Here is a 15,036-nt window from a genome sequence, read left to right on the forward strand (position 1 = left end):
AAAACTTGTTACCGGTCTTTGCATTCAAATCAAAACGTTGGAATGAGGGTATACTCTCAAATATACAAAGTCATTACGCGACCGACTGCGCGAGAAGCTAATGTTGTTCCCGCACAATTTTTTTAGAAAAAAAATTGTAATTTGGATAATGTATTTTATATATATATATATATATATATATATATATATATATATATATATATATATATATATATATATATATATATATACATATATATATATATATGTATTTATTACTTCATTCCTTTCAATAAAGCTTTTCTTTTCAAAACCATATAATTATTTCAAAGAAAAACTTATTTTCTCAACGCAAACACGGTGTTTTAAGAAAAAAATTACGTAAACAATTACGTAAAATGTTACCTGGATTTAGAGAAAATTTATTTGCGACTTACGAATACTGGGCCCTAATAGTTAAAAAAAAATACAATTAATGGTTACTCTCCATACACATGAAACACGATAAATTATATTTTTGTTTTCCATAAATTCCGCTTGATGGATAAATAATGTTTATAATTTCTGTTGTAAAGTACGCCCAAATGGAGTACATGCGACACTTATATGTACGATATAACGTATGTAAATATCACGGAATGAGTGGGCACGTTGGTTCACCAACACTGACGCATATACCGATTACATAGTTGATTTAAACTTTTCAATGAACCCGACTCGACCTTCATTTCTTCTTATCACTAACCAGATGATAGCATAATGTATGCATAATTATTTAAAACTCTGATAACGATTAAGAATGTATACATTGTAAAGTAAAACATAATATAGGAAGTGTAATTTATACTGTTACTTCCTTAGTTTGGTTTAGCGTTAGATTTGGCCCAAATAAGCGCCTGGCTCGATTAACCGGCGACTTTATTAAGCGGAATCGGCAGTAATAAATAACATTCGAAATTTGGATATTTAAAAAAAAATACGTATAAACAGGTTTTTCACCTCAAATTGGACGTTTTACAAACCAAATTGGACGTTTAAGAAATAAAATTTGACGATATATGTATATTATATTTTTTTAAAGATAGACTTTTAAAAAATATACAAATACAAATTAGTACTAATGGTTGAAAGTAGTATTGAAAATCTTGTCTGAAAACTTGAGTACACATCGCGCGCATAGACAGCGCGCCTAGACTATGACTATAGACATTAACAAATAGAGCCGCCAGTTACCAGTTACCAATATTAAAATAAGTTCATCGTTTCTGTGACGTCATTCATTACCAACTTACGAAAACAACGTATTTATGAAGGCGAATTTTCCACAAGAAAATGATGAATGAAAATATTGATTATATCGGCTGTTATAAACACAAAACGAATAAAATAAAATTCTTTATCTTTATAGGGTGAATATGTAAAATTAGATATTCCTTCCGTCTGATAATGATCCATTGAAGCAGCTATTTTTAATTCATTGCCTATTTTCAAATAATTTATTATTAGATTAAAACCAATATTTTTAGCTTTTCCACTTTTTTTATTTGACCAGCGACCGGGTTTCGTCGTTACCGACATCATCAGACTGGTCTGTCTGGTGACAGACCAGTCTGATGATGTCGGTAACGACGAAACCCGGTCGCTGGTCAAATAAAAAAAGTGGAAAAGCTAAAAATATTGGTTTTAATCTAATAATAAATTAAAAATGCAATTCCATCACGAAGTGTCAGTGGATAATATAAATCTATTTTCAAATAGACAATGAATTAAAAATAGCAGCTTCAATTTCTATTTCAGTTTGCAAAAGAGCTTGGAGGTTCGTTATTGGAGATTCGAGTCGCGGTTCTGAATTCCAAGGTCGGCGGTAATAACAATCTGGGCCTTGTACCGCCGCCGCCGTGATCGGAAGGCAGAACGCCATAATGTGACATACAACAATTCAACATTCAACGTTCAACTGACGTGTTGATAAGGCGATTAGCGGGTTGAGCCGTATGCGGCGTGAGAACGCCGATCTAACCTTCGTTCGGTCGCGCGGCGTCACTGTGATGTGGGGGGCTCTGCGCAAACCTCGAAAGGATCATTCTCGTGATGTTGTTATTGGCTAATAAACTAATATGAAAAATCAGAAGACCGTCGGTAACATTCTTATTGAAATCTGTAGAGAAGTAAGGGAGATATACGTCATCAAATTTTACGTCATCGGGTGCGTTATGCGGCGTATCCCAAAATGTCTCTGCTGTATAGAGCTATAATAGTAGTAGTATGGATTGTTTGTTTACCACTACACTACCATTTGTGTTGTAATATGAACGGGGGGGGGGGGGTGGACCATCATAAATAGAGACAACATCATGATAGATATCAACAAATAGAGCCGCCAATAATTTAGCAATCCCACCAATATTAAAATAAGTCCATCGTCTCTGTGACGTCATTCATTACCAACTTACGAAAACAGCGTTTTCACGAAGGCGAATTATGCAAAAGAAAATGATGAATGAAAATATTGATTATATCGTTATAAACACAAAACGAGTTTTACACAATCCCCTATAGGTTATTATGTTAAATAAGATATTCCTCCCGAGTGATAAAACCCCATTGATCATGGCCACATACGCACTTAGAATCGTCCTATTGTCGTAAATCAGGCAATAGCAATGGATCTTCCTCGAAAGGTATCTAGAGGAAGACCAAAAAATATTATGGATGCTGCAAAGAGAGAACATGGTTCGAAGACATGGCCTAGGTGACGTTGTCCATAACAGAAGGACCTACAACCTGAGGACGAGCAGAGCTGACCCCAGCAGTCTACGAAGACGATAAGTATGTACGATAGGGATGTAGCCAAGAAGAAGACTTCTTCTTTTATGTTGAGATGTCAAAATTAAACGTGAGAATATTGAGCCCATTCCGGCAGAATATCGTAAACACCAATCATTTTAAAATAATATAAAAAAACCTCAACTCCTTACCTGATCCTTTTTCCTTTGCCTTCCTTGTTTTCATCAATTTACAGTTTCATTAATCTGTTGTAATTATTAATTCATTTAAACTCCAATTAATTGCAATTAATATTACACTTCTGTACAAGCACTATCTGCCCTATAATTTCTTAGACAGCTATGCAAGGGTCAAACATTTACCAGTGTCACTCATCTTCTTCTAACCCTTATGGTGCATAGGGCGCTGCATCGTATATAAAAAATCGTTTTTTAGCAGGTGCATAAAATTAAAATTGTAATTAACTTACCTCATATTAATGATTATAATCCATTGTATGGTACTTGACACATTTCAAAGACGAACAATCACTTTATCAATATTTTTTCTCTCTCTTCAATTTAACCAAATATCACTCACTTATGAACTCAGGTTATTTCGATTGAATTTGATGAAGTTGTTAATTTATATAGGTTGTCACAATATAATAATTATTTTAATAACATAACAAAATAACACTTTGATATAAAAACACGTCCAATTATTGCACCAAAGGTAGGCCGCTCGAGAGAAATCTGAAATGACAAAATATATCAATTAAAATAATGTCGGTAAAAACAATGCAAAGAAATGTCATACAATAGAAAAAAAGTTTGCTGAGATATATGTAGATATGTGAGTATCAATAAATTTCATTTCAGCATCGAATATCGACCTTGCGTGGCAAGTGTATTTAAGACCCAGATCTCATGCGTTCAAATCAGAATGCGCAGAGCAGCGCTCAGGGCTCGACGTGTCCTCTTCAATTTAAATTTAAATTTAAAAAATCGTTTCCGTAAAATGGTAACGAGGATAAATAGAAAATAAAGTTGCGGTTTAACGGAAACCCTAAACGACAAATACGAAAATATCTAAAAAGTAACACGAAGAAATATGATTCTTCTTGATATTTCAAAACAAATGAAGAAGTTTATTGAAATGGGAATATAGAAGCCTTGGTAAATACAGGGATTACGTCTTGTCATTGGCTGGTTCAAGTGATAACACCGTGTAACATTCAACATATCAACTTCATTACTAAAATTTCGGTATGTTGTATAATGCTTTAATTGAAAAAATTCGTATTTTTGGAGAAAAAAACTTTGATTGTAATAAGTCAGTTAGCAGAAATTCTTCATTTATGCACCCGATATTTAACTAGCCAATGACAGATCATTAGCCCTGTAAATACCTAGACTACAATTACCTGTGAGTCATACCTAAACTGACCATTTATTTCTGTCCTCGAAACGGGACATCTACCAATTTTTACGTAATAGTATGTATATTCAAGAAAACGCGTATTTTTTCATAGTTTTTGTGTATTAATAAAAAGATTTTGTGTATGAATGTTGATAAAGAAAATAAGAAGAATAAATAATAAAAAATCGAAAAAATTATATTATTTTACATTGGGACAGGCTATCTAAAAACGGGACGGTCCCGTTCAAAACGGGACGTATGGTTTTTAGACATGGGCAGTATTTTTTATATAAGATAATGAAATAATAATACTGTATTACATTTTCCCTATGCATATAATTCGTTCCGTAAAATAATAATAATTTAGCGAATAACGGGAAAACCCCATGCAGCATTTAGCAAACAACAATGTGTTTTTAAATATTAGTCTTATACATATATTATTCCCGCGATTATCGTCGTGGGAGTCAGACGAGGATATTTTTAAGATTCTATTTTCGTACGCTACTGGCGAAGTCAATGTATCGTTCGTAAATATACATATTTAGGAAAACATTGTAGTTATAAAAGATAATAAATAAGAATTAATATTTATAAATCAATTTCTTATATTTTCACGGTCGTTAAGAACGCTTTTATCATACTATGCCGAGCGTCATTAGCGGGACAGTGCAAACTGCAACAAGCCAGCGATTATCGATATACTTCCATTAATATCATTACTAATTAGCATACGAGGTGTTCTAGTGGTACACGACTAATGAAAGCAGGGTGGGCTGGATGAGGGTTAAGAGGGACGCGCGTGAGTCCATTGTTGAAATTAAGTGAGATCAACGACCTCTTGTCAAATAAAAAAATCCACGGATATATCATTACCACGGAATATAAAAAAAGCCATATATGGCAATTTCTTATAAAATACTTCGTAAACATCCGAACAATTAAAATATCAAATAATATCGTAAGTATACTGGCAAAATACCCGCTATTAAACTTAACGTTGAATTTATTTTTAAAACCACGTAGGTATACTTATATGTTATTTCAAACTACTTAGTATATTTTGCCAGTTTATAGGACGTTAAAAACTTTACAATATGCACCATTAAGTAAAAATTGCATATTTTCGAGTTAAGGTTTTTTGCTAGTATACCCACGGTATTATCGATTACTTTTTATTTTGTCATTGTGACACAGGAAGTATTTTTTTTCATTAATTGATTCGGCAGTCACTTTGAGGTAATATCTATCCATTTTTAATTTATGTTTTACTAGCTAAATATCACCATTTCTTAAAATCTATTGTGACACGTTTTTTGATGCATTCCGCATCATACGGTATTTGAAAATGATGCGGAATGCATCGAAACACGTGCCAGACGATTTTAAGAAATAGTGCTATTTACCAAGTAAGACTTAAATAACAAAATAAAAGGAATTACTTAAATTCATTTACTTTTGGTTCAATAATACTTGTTGAAATTAAATAAAAATACGAGAATCTCAATAATTGCAATTAAGGAAATTAAGGCGCCATAATCACTGCTGACATTTGATGGGCAATCTGCGGAAAGGCGAGAGATTACGGGCACTATCTCTGTCTTAGGTCAACCCTATTGAGTCATTCAAAATACAGTAGAACGAAATCCTCTTTTATTCATTTTTTTATTTTTATCTCTTCAGTTAGCTTATATTACATTTGATACAAGCTATTAATTACATTTAATTTACATCATATAAACTTACATCTTCTTACAGTACACAAAACATTATATTTTCATTCTTCATACATTCAGGCATCTCATCAAAAAAGTTTAACCCTTATAAATATTAGAATTTTGCTATTTTGTTTTTTTTTTAATGGCAGCCTTATTTTATCATTATTTCTAGCAATAAGTTTATGTTTTTTTTATTTAAAACTACATTCAATTTGTTCTTTATTCAATTAATTCCATAATAATGAATATATACATTACAAACTAACATTTAAAGCGTATACATTAAAACATACATTATAAAGTAAGCAAGATGTAGAAGAATCTCGCTTCGGAATACCCCCTCAGACACATGGAACAGATCAATATCCATCGTAATATTGTTCAGCATAGCGGTAGCTCTTCCTACAGGCATAACCGTCGGCAGGTTGGTCCTGTAAATAGGAATGTGAAACAATCTATGCCGACTTGAAATGTTAGGGATTTTATCGTTAAAATTTTACATATAAAAATAAGAAAACTTATTATATATAAGATATACTTAAGTCTCCTTTTTTTAAGTAACCAGTTGAGTCCTACTCTCATTTTTTCTATATTTATATTTTTCTTAGGCATTATGTGAACACAATGCACGAATGCATTAGCGCTGTATAAATATAAATACAAATATAATATTTTGAGCTAGACTGCAATATCACGACCGGCTCGCGTCTCACTGCTGTAGAGAGTAATGTACTGTATGATACATGGTAGCAGCAGGTAGTATTACACCAACTTTCTCCACGCGATCGCCGGTCGCCAATTCGCGCCGCAGTGTGTCTAGGTACATTTAAAATTATAAATATTTTTGTAACATGTGATGAATATGTACGGTATACGTGTACATACTGTATGGTACCACGCAGCAGCATCCGACGAATATTGTTAAAGTTCAAATGTTCAAATCTAGCGATGATCTCGCATCGCAGGGGATACAGCGGAGCGACGTAAAAAATATTATTTTGGTTGTAAAATATGCATTATTTGTCCATTGGTTCCCGAAAACTGGATGAATTTAATTTTTAATTTTTATTAATTTTTTTATATAAATGTTTATTTATAAACGTTTTTTCATTTATGGATTCTAAAAAAATATTGAAAATAAAATATAATAAAATATTTTAGCACTAGTAAGTCAAAGGACCGAAGGCTTTGCATTTTTTTGCAGGAAAAAAGACGCAATACATGAAAGAAATGTATTTTTGTTTATTAAAGAAGAATTAATTTTAAAAAATATTAATTTTTTATCGAGTTACACGCTTTTAATATCGAATACTTTTTAATGATTTTAGTAGTTTTTAAAATATTATTTGCTACGTCAGAAATACGTATAATAGTACGATTCAGAATATTAAGAAAAAAATAAAGACGTTTAGCTCAAACCCTTTTTAAGAGACTGGCACTTGAAAAATGTAGCAATTTTTTTCAGTTTCAGCTATAACATTTTTTAAAATTATTATTTGAGTTAAAACCAGTGTGCATAAGTTCTCATTCCCTTGAAGCCCCGCTTTCAATACCAAATACGTCAACAGGACTCGCACAGTCCGCGGTAACATAGGGCCCAAGTTTTGCGATGCTTGCTCTTGCGGTGCATTTCATGCCGTTAACGTATCGCTCACTCCTTTCAAGAACGTCATAAATCAAAAATCGCCAATTTTCAGTTGTGCATGTTTTTGGAATGCCCTGAAAATGTACTATATCCCAGCAAAAGAGGTATATTTTTAACTTAATATTTACCCGCTACAGGGCAAAAAATGTTTTTGCATTTTGAAGAAAAGGTATTGATTAATTAATTTTTTTAATAAACTAAATATTTTTCAAATGAAGAAAAAACCTTCAGGTTTTACCTAAAAAGATCCGTTGCACAGTAAAAAGCTCAATAAGTGGCTTGATATTTATTTTTAATACATTGTATTATATTTTTAAACTTTAAAAACGTTTTCCTGAAAAATCAAGTTTTTTGATTTATGACGTTCTTGAAAGGAGTGAGCAATATCGTAGTCGTACAGGAGAATGTGACTAACTAACAAAACGTAAAATGTTCAGGAGGGCCATTTAACCGTTTTTGCACTCTTGTAATCAATACAGTTAGTCATTTTTAACAAGTCATTATATTATACTACCAAGTTTGAAATCGCTTTGGGATTTTTCCAGGTCAAAATTAAGCTAGTAAGATGTCAAATAGTCAATAATCACGTTTTTGTAAAAAATGCACTTGGTCACTTTCTCCTCTATGACGACGATATGAATATATATATTTTTTATTCGGGAATTGTACAGCTTAACATTTAGTAAAAGTATATAATAAAAAATAGTTACATTCATAAAAAAAGCCAATTACACAATTCCAAATTTATTTAATCATCTATATCTGTCTTTTTAAAAATTTCAATACGAATGTAAAAGTATTAGTATTAGTATTTTTTATATTCATACGAGAATAAAAATATATTTAGTTGCCTATTAAATTTTAAGTTGTACTAAAATCATTGAATTCAGTCATCATGAACACGCGAATGAACAAAAATTTAAAGGGTTTTAAATGTTTCGTTAAAAAATGCATATAATAAATTATAATAAAAATACCACGCTCTTATATTTTATAGTAGCACTAAAGCTATTCTTCGCAAGATTAATTACAAAGTGTTTAAATTTCCACTTAGCGGTTAGCGGGGTGAGTAAATATAAATAGAACTGATGATAAGAAACAAAAAGAAGACATCGAGGATGTTGTGAAATTCTTATTTAATACACAGCCGACATTGTGAATACATTTCCTGTAGCGTCGGTTTAGTGTTATCAGGGTTGTCACAAACACACTTTACACAGCTCAAATAACACTGAGAAAAAACAATAATAAGTACTTTAGATCAGTAACCTGTCGAACTGCATGGATGCATGAACATTAAAATAACCTTGGAAAATAACTTTCTTATTTATACAACACTTTTTTTGTTTTTCAAATAAACATCTTTATAACTAGACATAAATACAAAAAAATAAATTATTCACATATAATGAATATATAAAAAAAACCCTTATCCGCACCCCAATGGTGCATAGGGCACTGTGTCATATTAACGCAGTACATGGTAATATTGAATAAATATTATACTGAAAAAATCACTTATATTTATTTCACCTCCCTTGGGAATCGAACCCGGAACCTTCAGAACGGTAGCCGAGCGTGCTGACTATTACACCACGGAGGCGGACAAAATGTAATTCACATATTGAATTACATATTACATCCGTGTATTTTGGCTTTTAAGTCATAACTTATGGTGTTAATTTCATTGTGTATATTGATGTTTCGTTATTGTAAATGAAGTTAACCAAAGAAAAAAAAATACGTAAAGAACAATATAATTTTAATCCAATTTTTTTTTATATTATTGTAACATTACTATATTTTAATATGTTTTTTTTTATATGTTGAAATAGAACATTGTCATAAGACACGAAGTAAAGTAACATTGAGTTCGATATCCCAAAAATTCATTAATGTAAAGTGGAGTGAAGATGTACATCGAATCGATCGGTAGAAATATATGTATGAATGTAAAAGAAAAAAAGGATGTATGCAAAAACAGAGTGGTGTGGCGTTTTATCCTCACTTCTTACCCCTTTGGGGAAGCGGCGTAGTAATTATTTAGTTGGAAAAACAATTTTGTTTCTCTATTAGTGTATTCATTGTTGTATTTTTATATAAGATACTGTATATATGTATTATGTTAAAGGCTTTAGCCGTTAAAAAAAAGAAATGATTGAGTGAGGAAAGAACGGTAAAACAAATTTAGGAGGCGAATGTAAGTGGAAAAAGGAGCAGAGGAAGACTGAGAAAAACATGGCACGATCAGGTATCCCAAATACTTGAAAGTGGTCAGGTTAGGAGTCGTAACAATTGGCGGGTATGTATGAGGAGATGCATGAACGTGGAAGAGGCGAAGAATGTTTGCAAAGACAGAGTAGTGTGGCGTTCTATTATCTCTGCCTACCCCTGCGGGGAAGCGGCGTGATGGATAGTTAGTTAGTTAGTTATAAATAAATAAATATGTTAATTTTGTATATAAATACACTGGGTTTTCTGTTTTTGTTTAGTGGGACGATTGGCAACCCTGCGCGTCTAAACATATGGTCCGGGACTAGCGAGAGGTGAACTGGGATAACCCAGTTAGACCATATGACCGGTATATAAATACTAACGTTCGGAGAGCGCCGCGACGCCGAGCCGGCTGAGCGGCGTCGGAGCGCGCACACCTAACTGGAAACATCTCACAACATTTTGAGTGTGTCCAAATACTTGTTCACAAATCTGAATGTATCCACTTAGGAGTTATTTTACATTTTTGACATATCAACATAGACGAAGAAGCATATGGAAGTCTGGACATTTACAGGGCTTACAACCTGCATAGGCTGGTTAAATGATCACTTTGCAAACGCGTAACATTTACCATTCTACCCATGATTGACAACCACACTACAATTTTTGGAACATCTAGATATATCATTAATCTTATGACACAGTCAATATATATGAGTTCACAACTGCAATCTATGAGTCATATGTAAGACGTGGATATTTGAACGTCTTCAAAAAAATAAAAATAAAATTTCGGGCGTATTCCCATATGTGAAATAATCTGGGTTCGAATCTTGCATACAAATAAAAGGGTCTCTGCTAAATAAATGCTTTTTAAATCTAATCATAGATGGCTGTTGTGAACTCAATCACAAAACGTCATGAGATGGAACATCCACTACTTCCAAAATTTGAGTAGTGTGGTGGTCAATCATGGGTAGAATGGTAAATATTTATTTGTGTAAAGTGATCACTCAACCAGCCTATGACTATTCGTAAGCCCTGTAAATGCCCAGATCCATATTCTAGACAGTCCATATGCATATCCAGATTCCATTCTCTGAAACAACCATTGATGGCTCCAGTGAACTCACACACTAAGCGTCGTGAGATTTATGATATACTCGTTTGTAGGAGTTCCAAAATTTAAGCAGTGTGGTTGTCAATCATGGGAAGAATGGTGAATGTTACATGTGTGTAAAGTGATCACTTACCAGCCTATGACAGGTTGTAAGCCCTGTAAATGCCCAGACTTCCATATTATTATTCTTCATCTATGTTGAGATGTCAAAATGTAAATATCTGCTTCATCTAAGATACGAAGGCTCAACAGACGGATATATGTTAAGATTTTATTATGAAAGACCCTTTGTCATGTGGTTCAACTAATTACTCATAAAAATGATTTAAAATTGTATTGTACTGAGCGGAGTTGCGAAATGGCCATCAGATACATAGAGTCTAGTATACATATAGAGGGTGAAGAAACCTATTATACGAGGCAAAAGTGAACAAGACGCTCACTGCTTTCAACAACGTCATAAATCAAAAACCTTGATTTTCAGGAGATCGTTTATAAGTTTAAAAATATAATACAATGTATTAAAAATAAATATCAAGCCACTTATCGAACTTTTTACTGTGCAACAGATCTTTTTAGGTAAAACCTGAAGGTTTTTTCTCCATTTTAAAAATATTAAGTTATTTAAAAAAAATAATTAAACAATAACTTTCCTTCAAAATGCAAAAACAACACTTTCTGCCCTGTAGCGGGTAAATATTAAGTTAAAGTTAAAAATATGCCGCTTTTGCTGGGATATAGTACATTTTTGGGCATTCCGAAAACATGCACAACTGAAAATTGACGAATTTTGATATAAGACGTTCTTGAAAGGAGTGAGCGAAGTGTTCGGAGCGCTAACACGGATCACGTAATTTTATTACTCATTGTGACAACAATTTATCAAACCGATATCCTTGGATTACGTTTATAACTCATGTCAAAGGAATAAAAAGGATATCGCTATTTGCTTCCAAATAATCTCGCTAGATGGCACTTCGAACTCACACACGAACGGATATTTGGATATTGTATAAATACTTCATCCAAAAAATAAAGTGGTATAAATGTTAAAAAACATGGTCATAATGATGAAAGTTACACAAGTGATCATTTAAGTCACCCAATGACAAGTCATATTAACTGTAAATATGAATACATTGCACTGTACGGCGAAACCCAAGACGACTCCCAGGCAGACTCGTAAGGAGATGGATTGACATCTGGGAATCGACATTGCAGGAGACTAATCCCTCTTAAAAACACGCCACAAAGCCTACACTAAGCAGAAGAAAGAGAAGAAAATTGGGCAAATATATGCGTCTCACACACATGAATTATTTATTTAAAAAAAAAAACATTTGAAAACTAAAGAAATTGTAGTGTGAAAGACAACATTCAAATGTGATTTATGATATGAATGTAAAGATGCTTCGAAAAAAAACATAAAGCAATTATTGAGGACCAAGATGATAAAGGATTTAAACCAAGGATTGTGGAACAGATGTTTGTTCTCAATGCAGAGTAAAAAGGTCAGTGATTTTCAATCGTTGGTACTCGGAGAAGTCGAAAACTACTGTTATAAAAAATATTGTATATTTTAAACAATTTAAAACCATGGGCGGTTTAAAATCTAATACAACATTTTCATTCGTTTGAAAATACTATAACAAGGCGAAACAATTGTTACAAATTTTATTTTCATGTGTTTATAATTTATACAATTTAGTAGACTCAAAAAATCAGTGTTTGAAAATTTTTTTTTTTTTTGTCACAACAGAAGAAAAAGGTTGGCTATCTCTAGTATAAACGAGTACCCACCCTAATATGAAAAAAGGAGCGTTGTTATTTATACGCATTATTTTGTTGTAAAAAGTTGCAGCAGGTAGCTGTAGGGACAAAAGGTTGCTATTACAAAGGTCCCAGGGAGGGTGGTGTAACATTATTATAATAGAAGCGAGTGTAAGTCGTAAGGATTCTAACTAGGACTAAAGTTAATCAAAGAGCCCGGGAGAAAAAAGATGGGGAGGGGGTTTACATGCTTATTTTTAATTTAACCTGCAGTTTAAATTAAACGAAATACAAACAAATCGGATTTTAACGCGGTGCAGTAATGAAAATGAAAAAAGAGAAGTGTAAAATGAGAAGTACAGTAGACGCTCGCTTAACCGGCGCCGCTTTAACCATCCCGTCGCTTTAACCGGCCGCGAGTCTAAAAAATCTTTGTTAGGCGAAACCGCTAATGAACAGGTGAACGATGCATTGTGGCTTTGCTTCATGTAAGAGCGTCGTAAAAGAATGCCGATAAGTGGTCCGATAAAAAAATTAAAAAGTGTTTTTTTATGTATTTTTCACTACTTTCTCTTTATTCGGTTTCTCGTTATCCGGTTCTGGCCCATCAAGGCCGGTTAAAAGAGCGTCTACTGTATAGATGTAAATGCGGTTTTAAACGTTTGCAACAAGTTTCCTTAGGAAAACTACAATTATAAAATATATATCAAATATCAAGACATAATCTACAAAAACGATAGCATTTTATCAAGTATCGAGACTATTTCCTGCTCACTCCTTTCAACAACGTCATATATCAAAAATCGTCAATTTTCAGTTGTGCGTGTTTTCGGAATGCCCAGAAAATGTTCTTTATCTATTTTGAAGAAAACGTATTGTTTGAATATTTTTTTAAATATACAAAATATTTTTCAAATGGAGAAAATACATTCAGGTTTTACCTAAAAAGATCTGTTGCATAGTAAAAAGTTCAATAAGTGGCTTGATATTTATTTTTAATACATTTTATCATATTTTTAAACTTTAAAAACGATCCCCTGAAAAATCTATTTTTTTTATATATGACGTTGTTGAAAAGAGCGAGCGAATTGTCAACAGATTTTTGCATAGGGAACTGCAGTGCTGAAATATTACGGATTCAGTGTCAAGTTCAAATTTGAAAAAAACATAAAAAGACAAAAACATACGACAAAAATCATTAACAGCGGATTTTAACAGCTCAAAGGAAAAATATATATTTCACGGATGTATAAACATTTCAAACAATAAATGTCCTTGATCGATTTTCCCCGCATTTGAGAGAAATGTGGCTATTTATATCTCGCCGTCAAGCGTCTTTGACTTGCGCAATAAACACAAAAGGACACATTGCGCAATGCCCGGGTCCGCATCCGGGTAAGGTGTTTTGTCGTACCCTGGATCGTATTATTAGAAATCAGTGACGCTGAAAAGGTTTTAGCCACTGTAGGCCTTTCAAAATGCTCTACTGATAATTTGTTTTGAAAGCCGATATTTAGCGGAGCTTTCTAGCTACGGCCTATTCACAAACAACAAACGGATAACCCCCCCAGAAAGGCAGCAGAGAACAGGAATAAAATAAATGATTAATGCCGCTACGAAATATTGAATTACAACAGTAATTATGCCGGAAATAAATCAAAGACACCAGTTAGGCAGAACGATGTATGCTATATTTTCTGATGCTGATATAAGGCGATCCCTCAGATGAATGTGTGGCAAAGCGACGTTTGATAGGTGTTCGAATGATGAAATAAGGAAAGAATGCAAGGCTGAGATAAGCATTATCGATAAGGTTAAGAAAGGTGTATTGAGATGGTTTGGACATGTGGAACGTATGAGAGAGGAAAGAACGGTTAAACAAATTTATGAGGCGAATGTAGTTGGAAAAAGAAGCAGAGGAAGACCGAGGAAAACTTGGCACAATCAAGTATGTCAAATACCTACTTGAAAGCGGCCGGGTCACAGGAGTCGTAATAATCGTCGGGTATGTATGAGGAGATGCATGAATGTGGAAGAGGCGAAGAATGTTTGCAAAGACAGAGTGGTGTGGCGTACGATTCTCTCTGCCTATAATGCAAGGCTGAGATAAGCATTACCGATAAAATTAAGAAAGGCGTGTTTAGATGGTTCGGGCATGTGAATCGAATGACTGAAGAAAGGATAGTAAAACAAATCTATGAGGCGAATGTGGCTGGTAATGGAAGCTGAGGAAGACCGAGGAAAACTTGGCATGATAAAGTATTCAAATACCCGAAAGTGATCGAGACAGGAGTCCTTTGTTTTGATACCGAGTTGAATGTACTACTACTACTACCATTACGCCGTTTCCCCGCAGGGTTGAATAGAGAATGGAACGCCACTCTTCTATGCTGACATAC

General features: G+C 33.3%; 1 protein-coding gene across 1 annotated transcript in view; it reads right to left on the minus strand.

Moving 5' to 3' along the window:
- Nucleotides 1–15,036, minus strand: part of LOC148307865 (uncharacterized) — a 138,552-nt gene that overhangs the window by 79,455 nt on the left and 44,061 nt on the right. Inside the window, exon 2 of the mRNA XM_088262646.1 lies at nucleotides 3,236–3,500. The gene's annotated coding sequence lies outside the window, so the exon portion shown is untranslated. The remainder of the gene's footprint in view (nucleotides 1–3,235; nucleotides 3,501–15,036) is intronic.

The sequence above is a fragment of the Brachycentrus maculatus genome, unplaced genomic scaffold (genome assembly GCF_059751285.1).
Source record: "Brachycentrus maculatus isolate JH-2025_06_01 unplaced genomic scaffold, ASM5975128v1 h1tg000186l, whole genome shotgun sequence".
Classification (NCBI taxonomy): domain Eukaryota; kingdom Metazoa; phylum Arthropoda; class Insecta; order Trichoptera; family Brachycentridae; genus Brachycentrus; species Brachycentrus maculatus.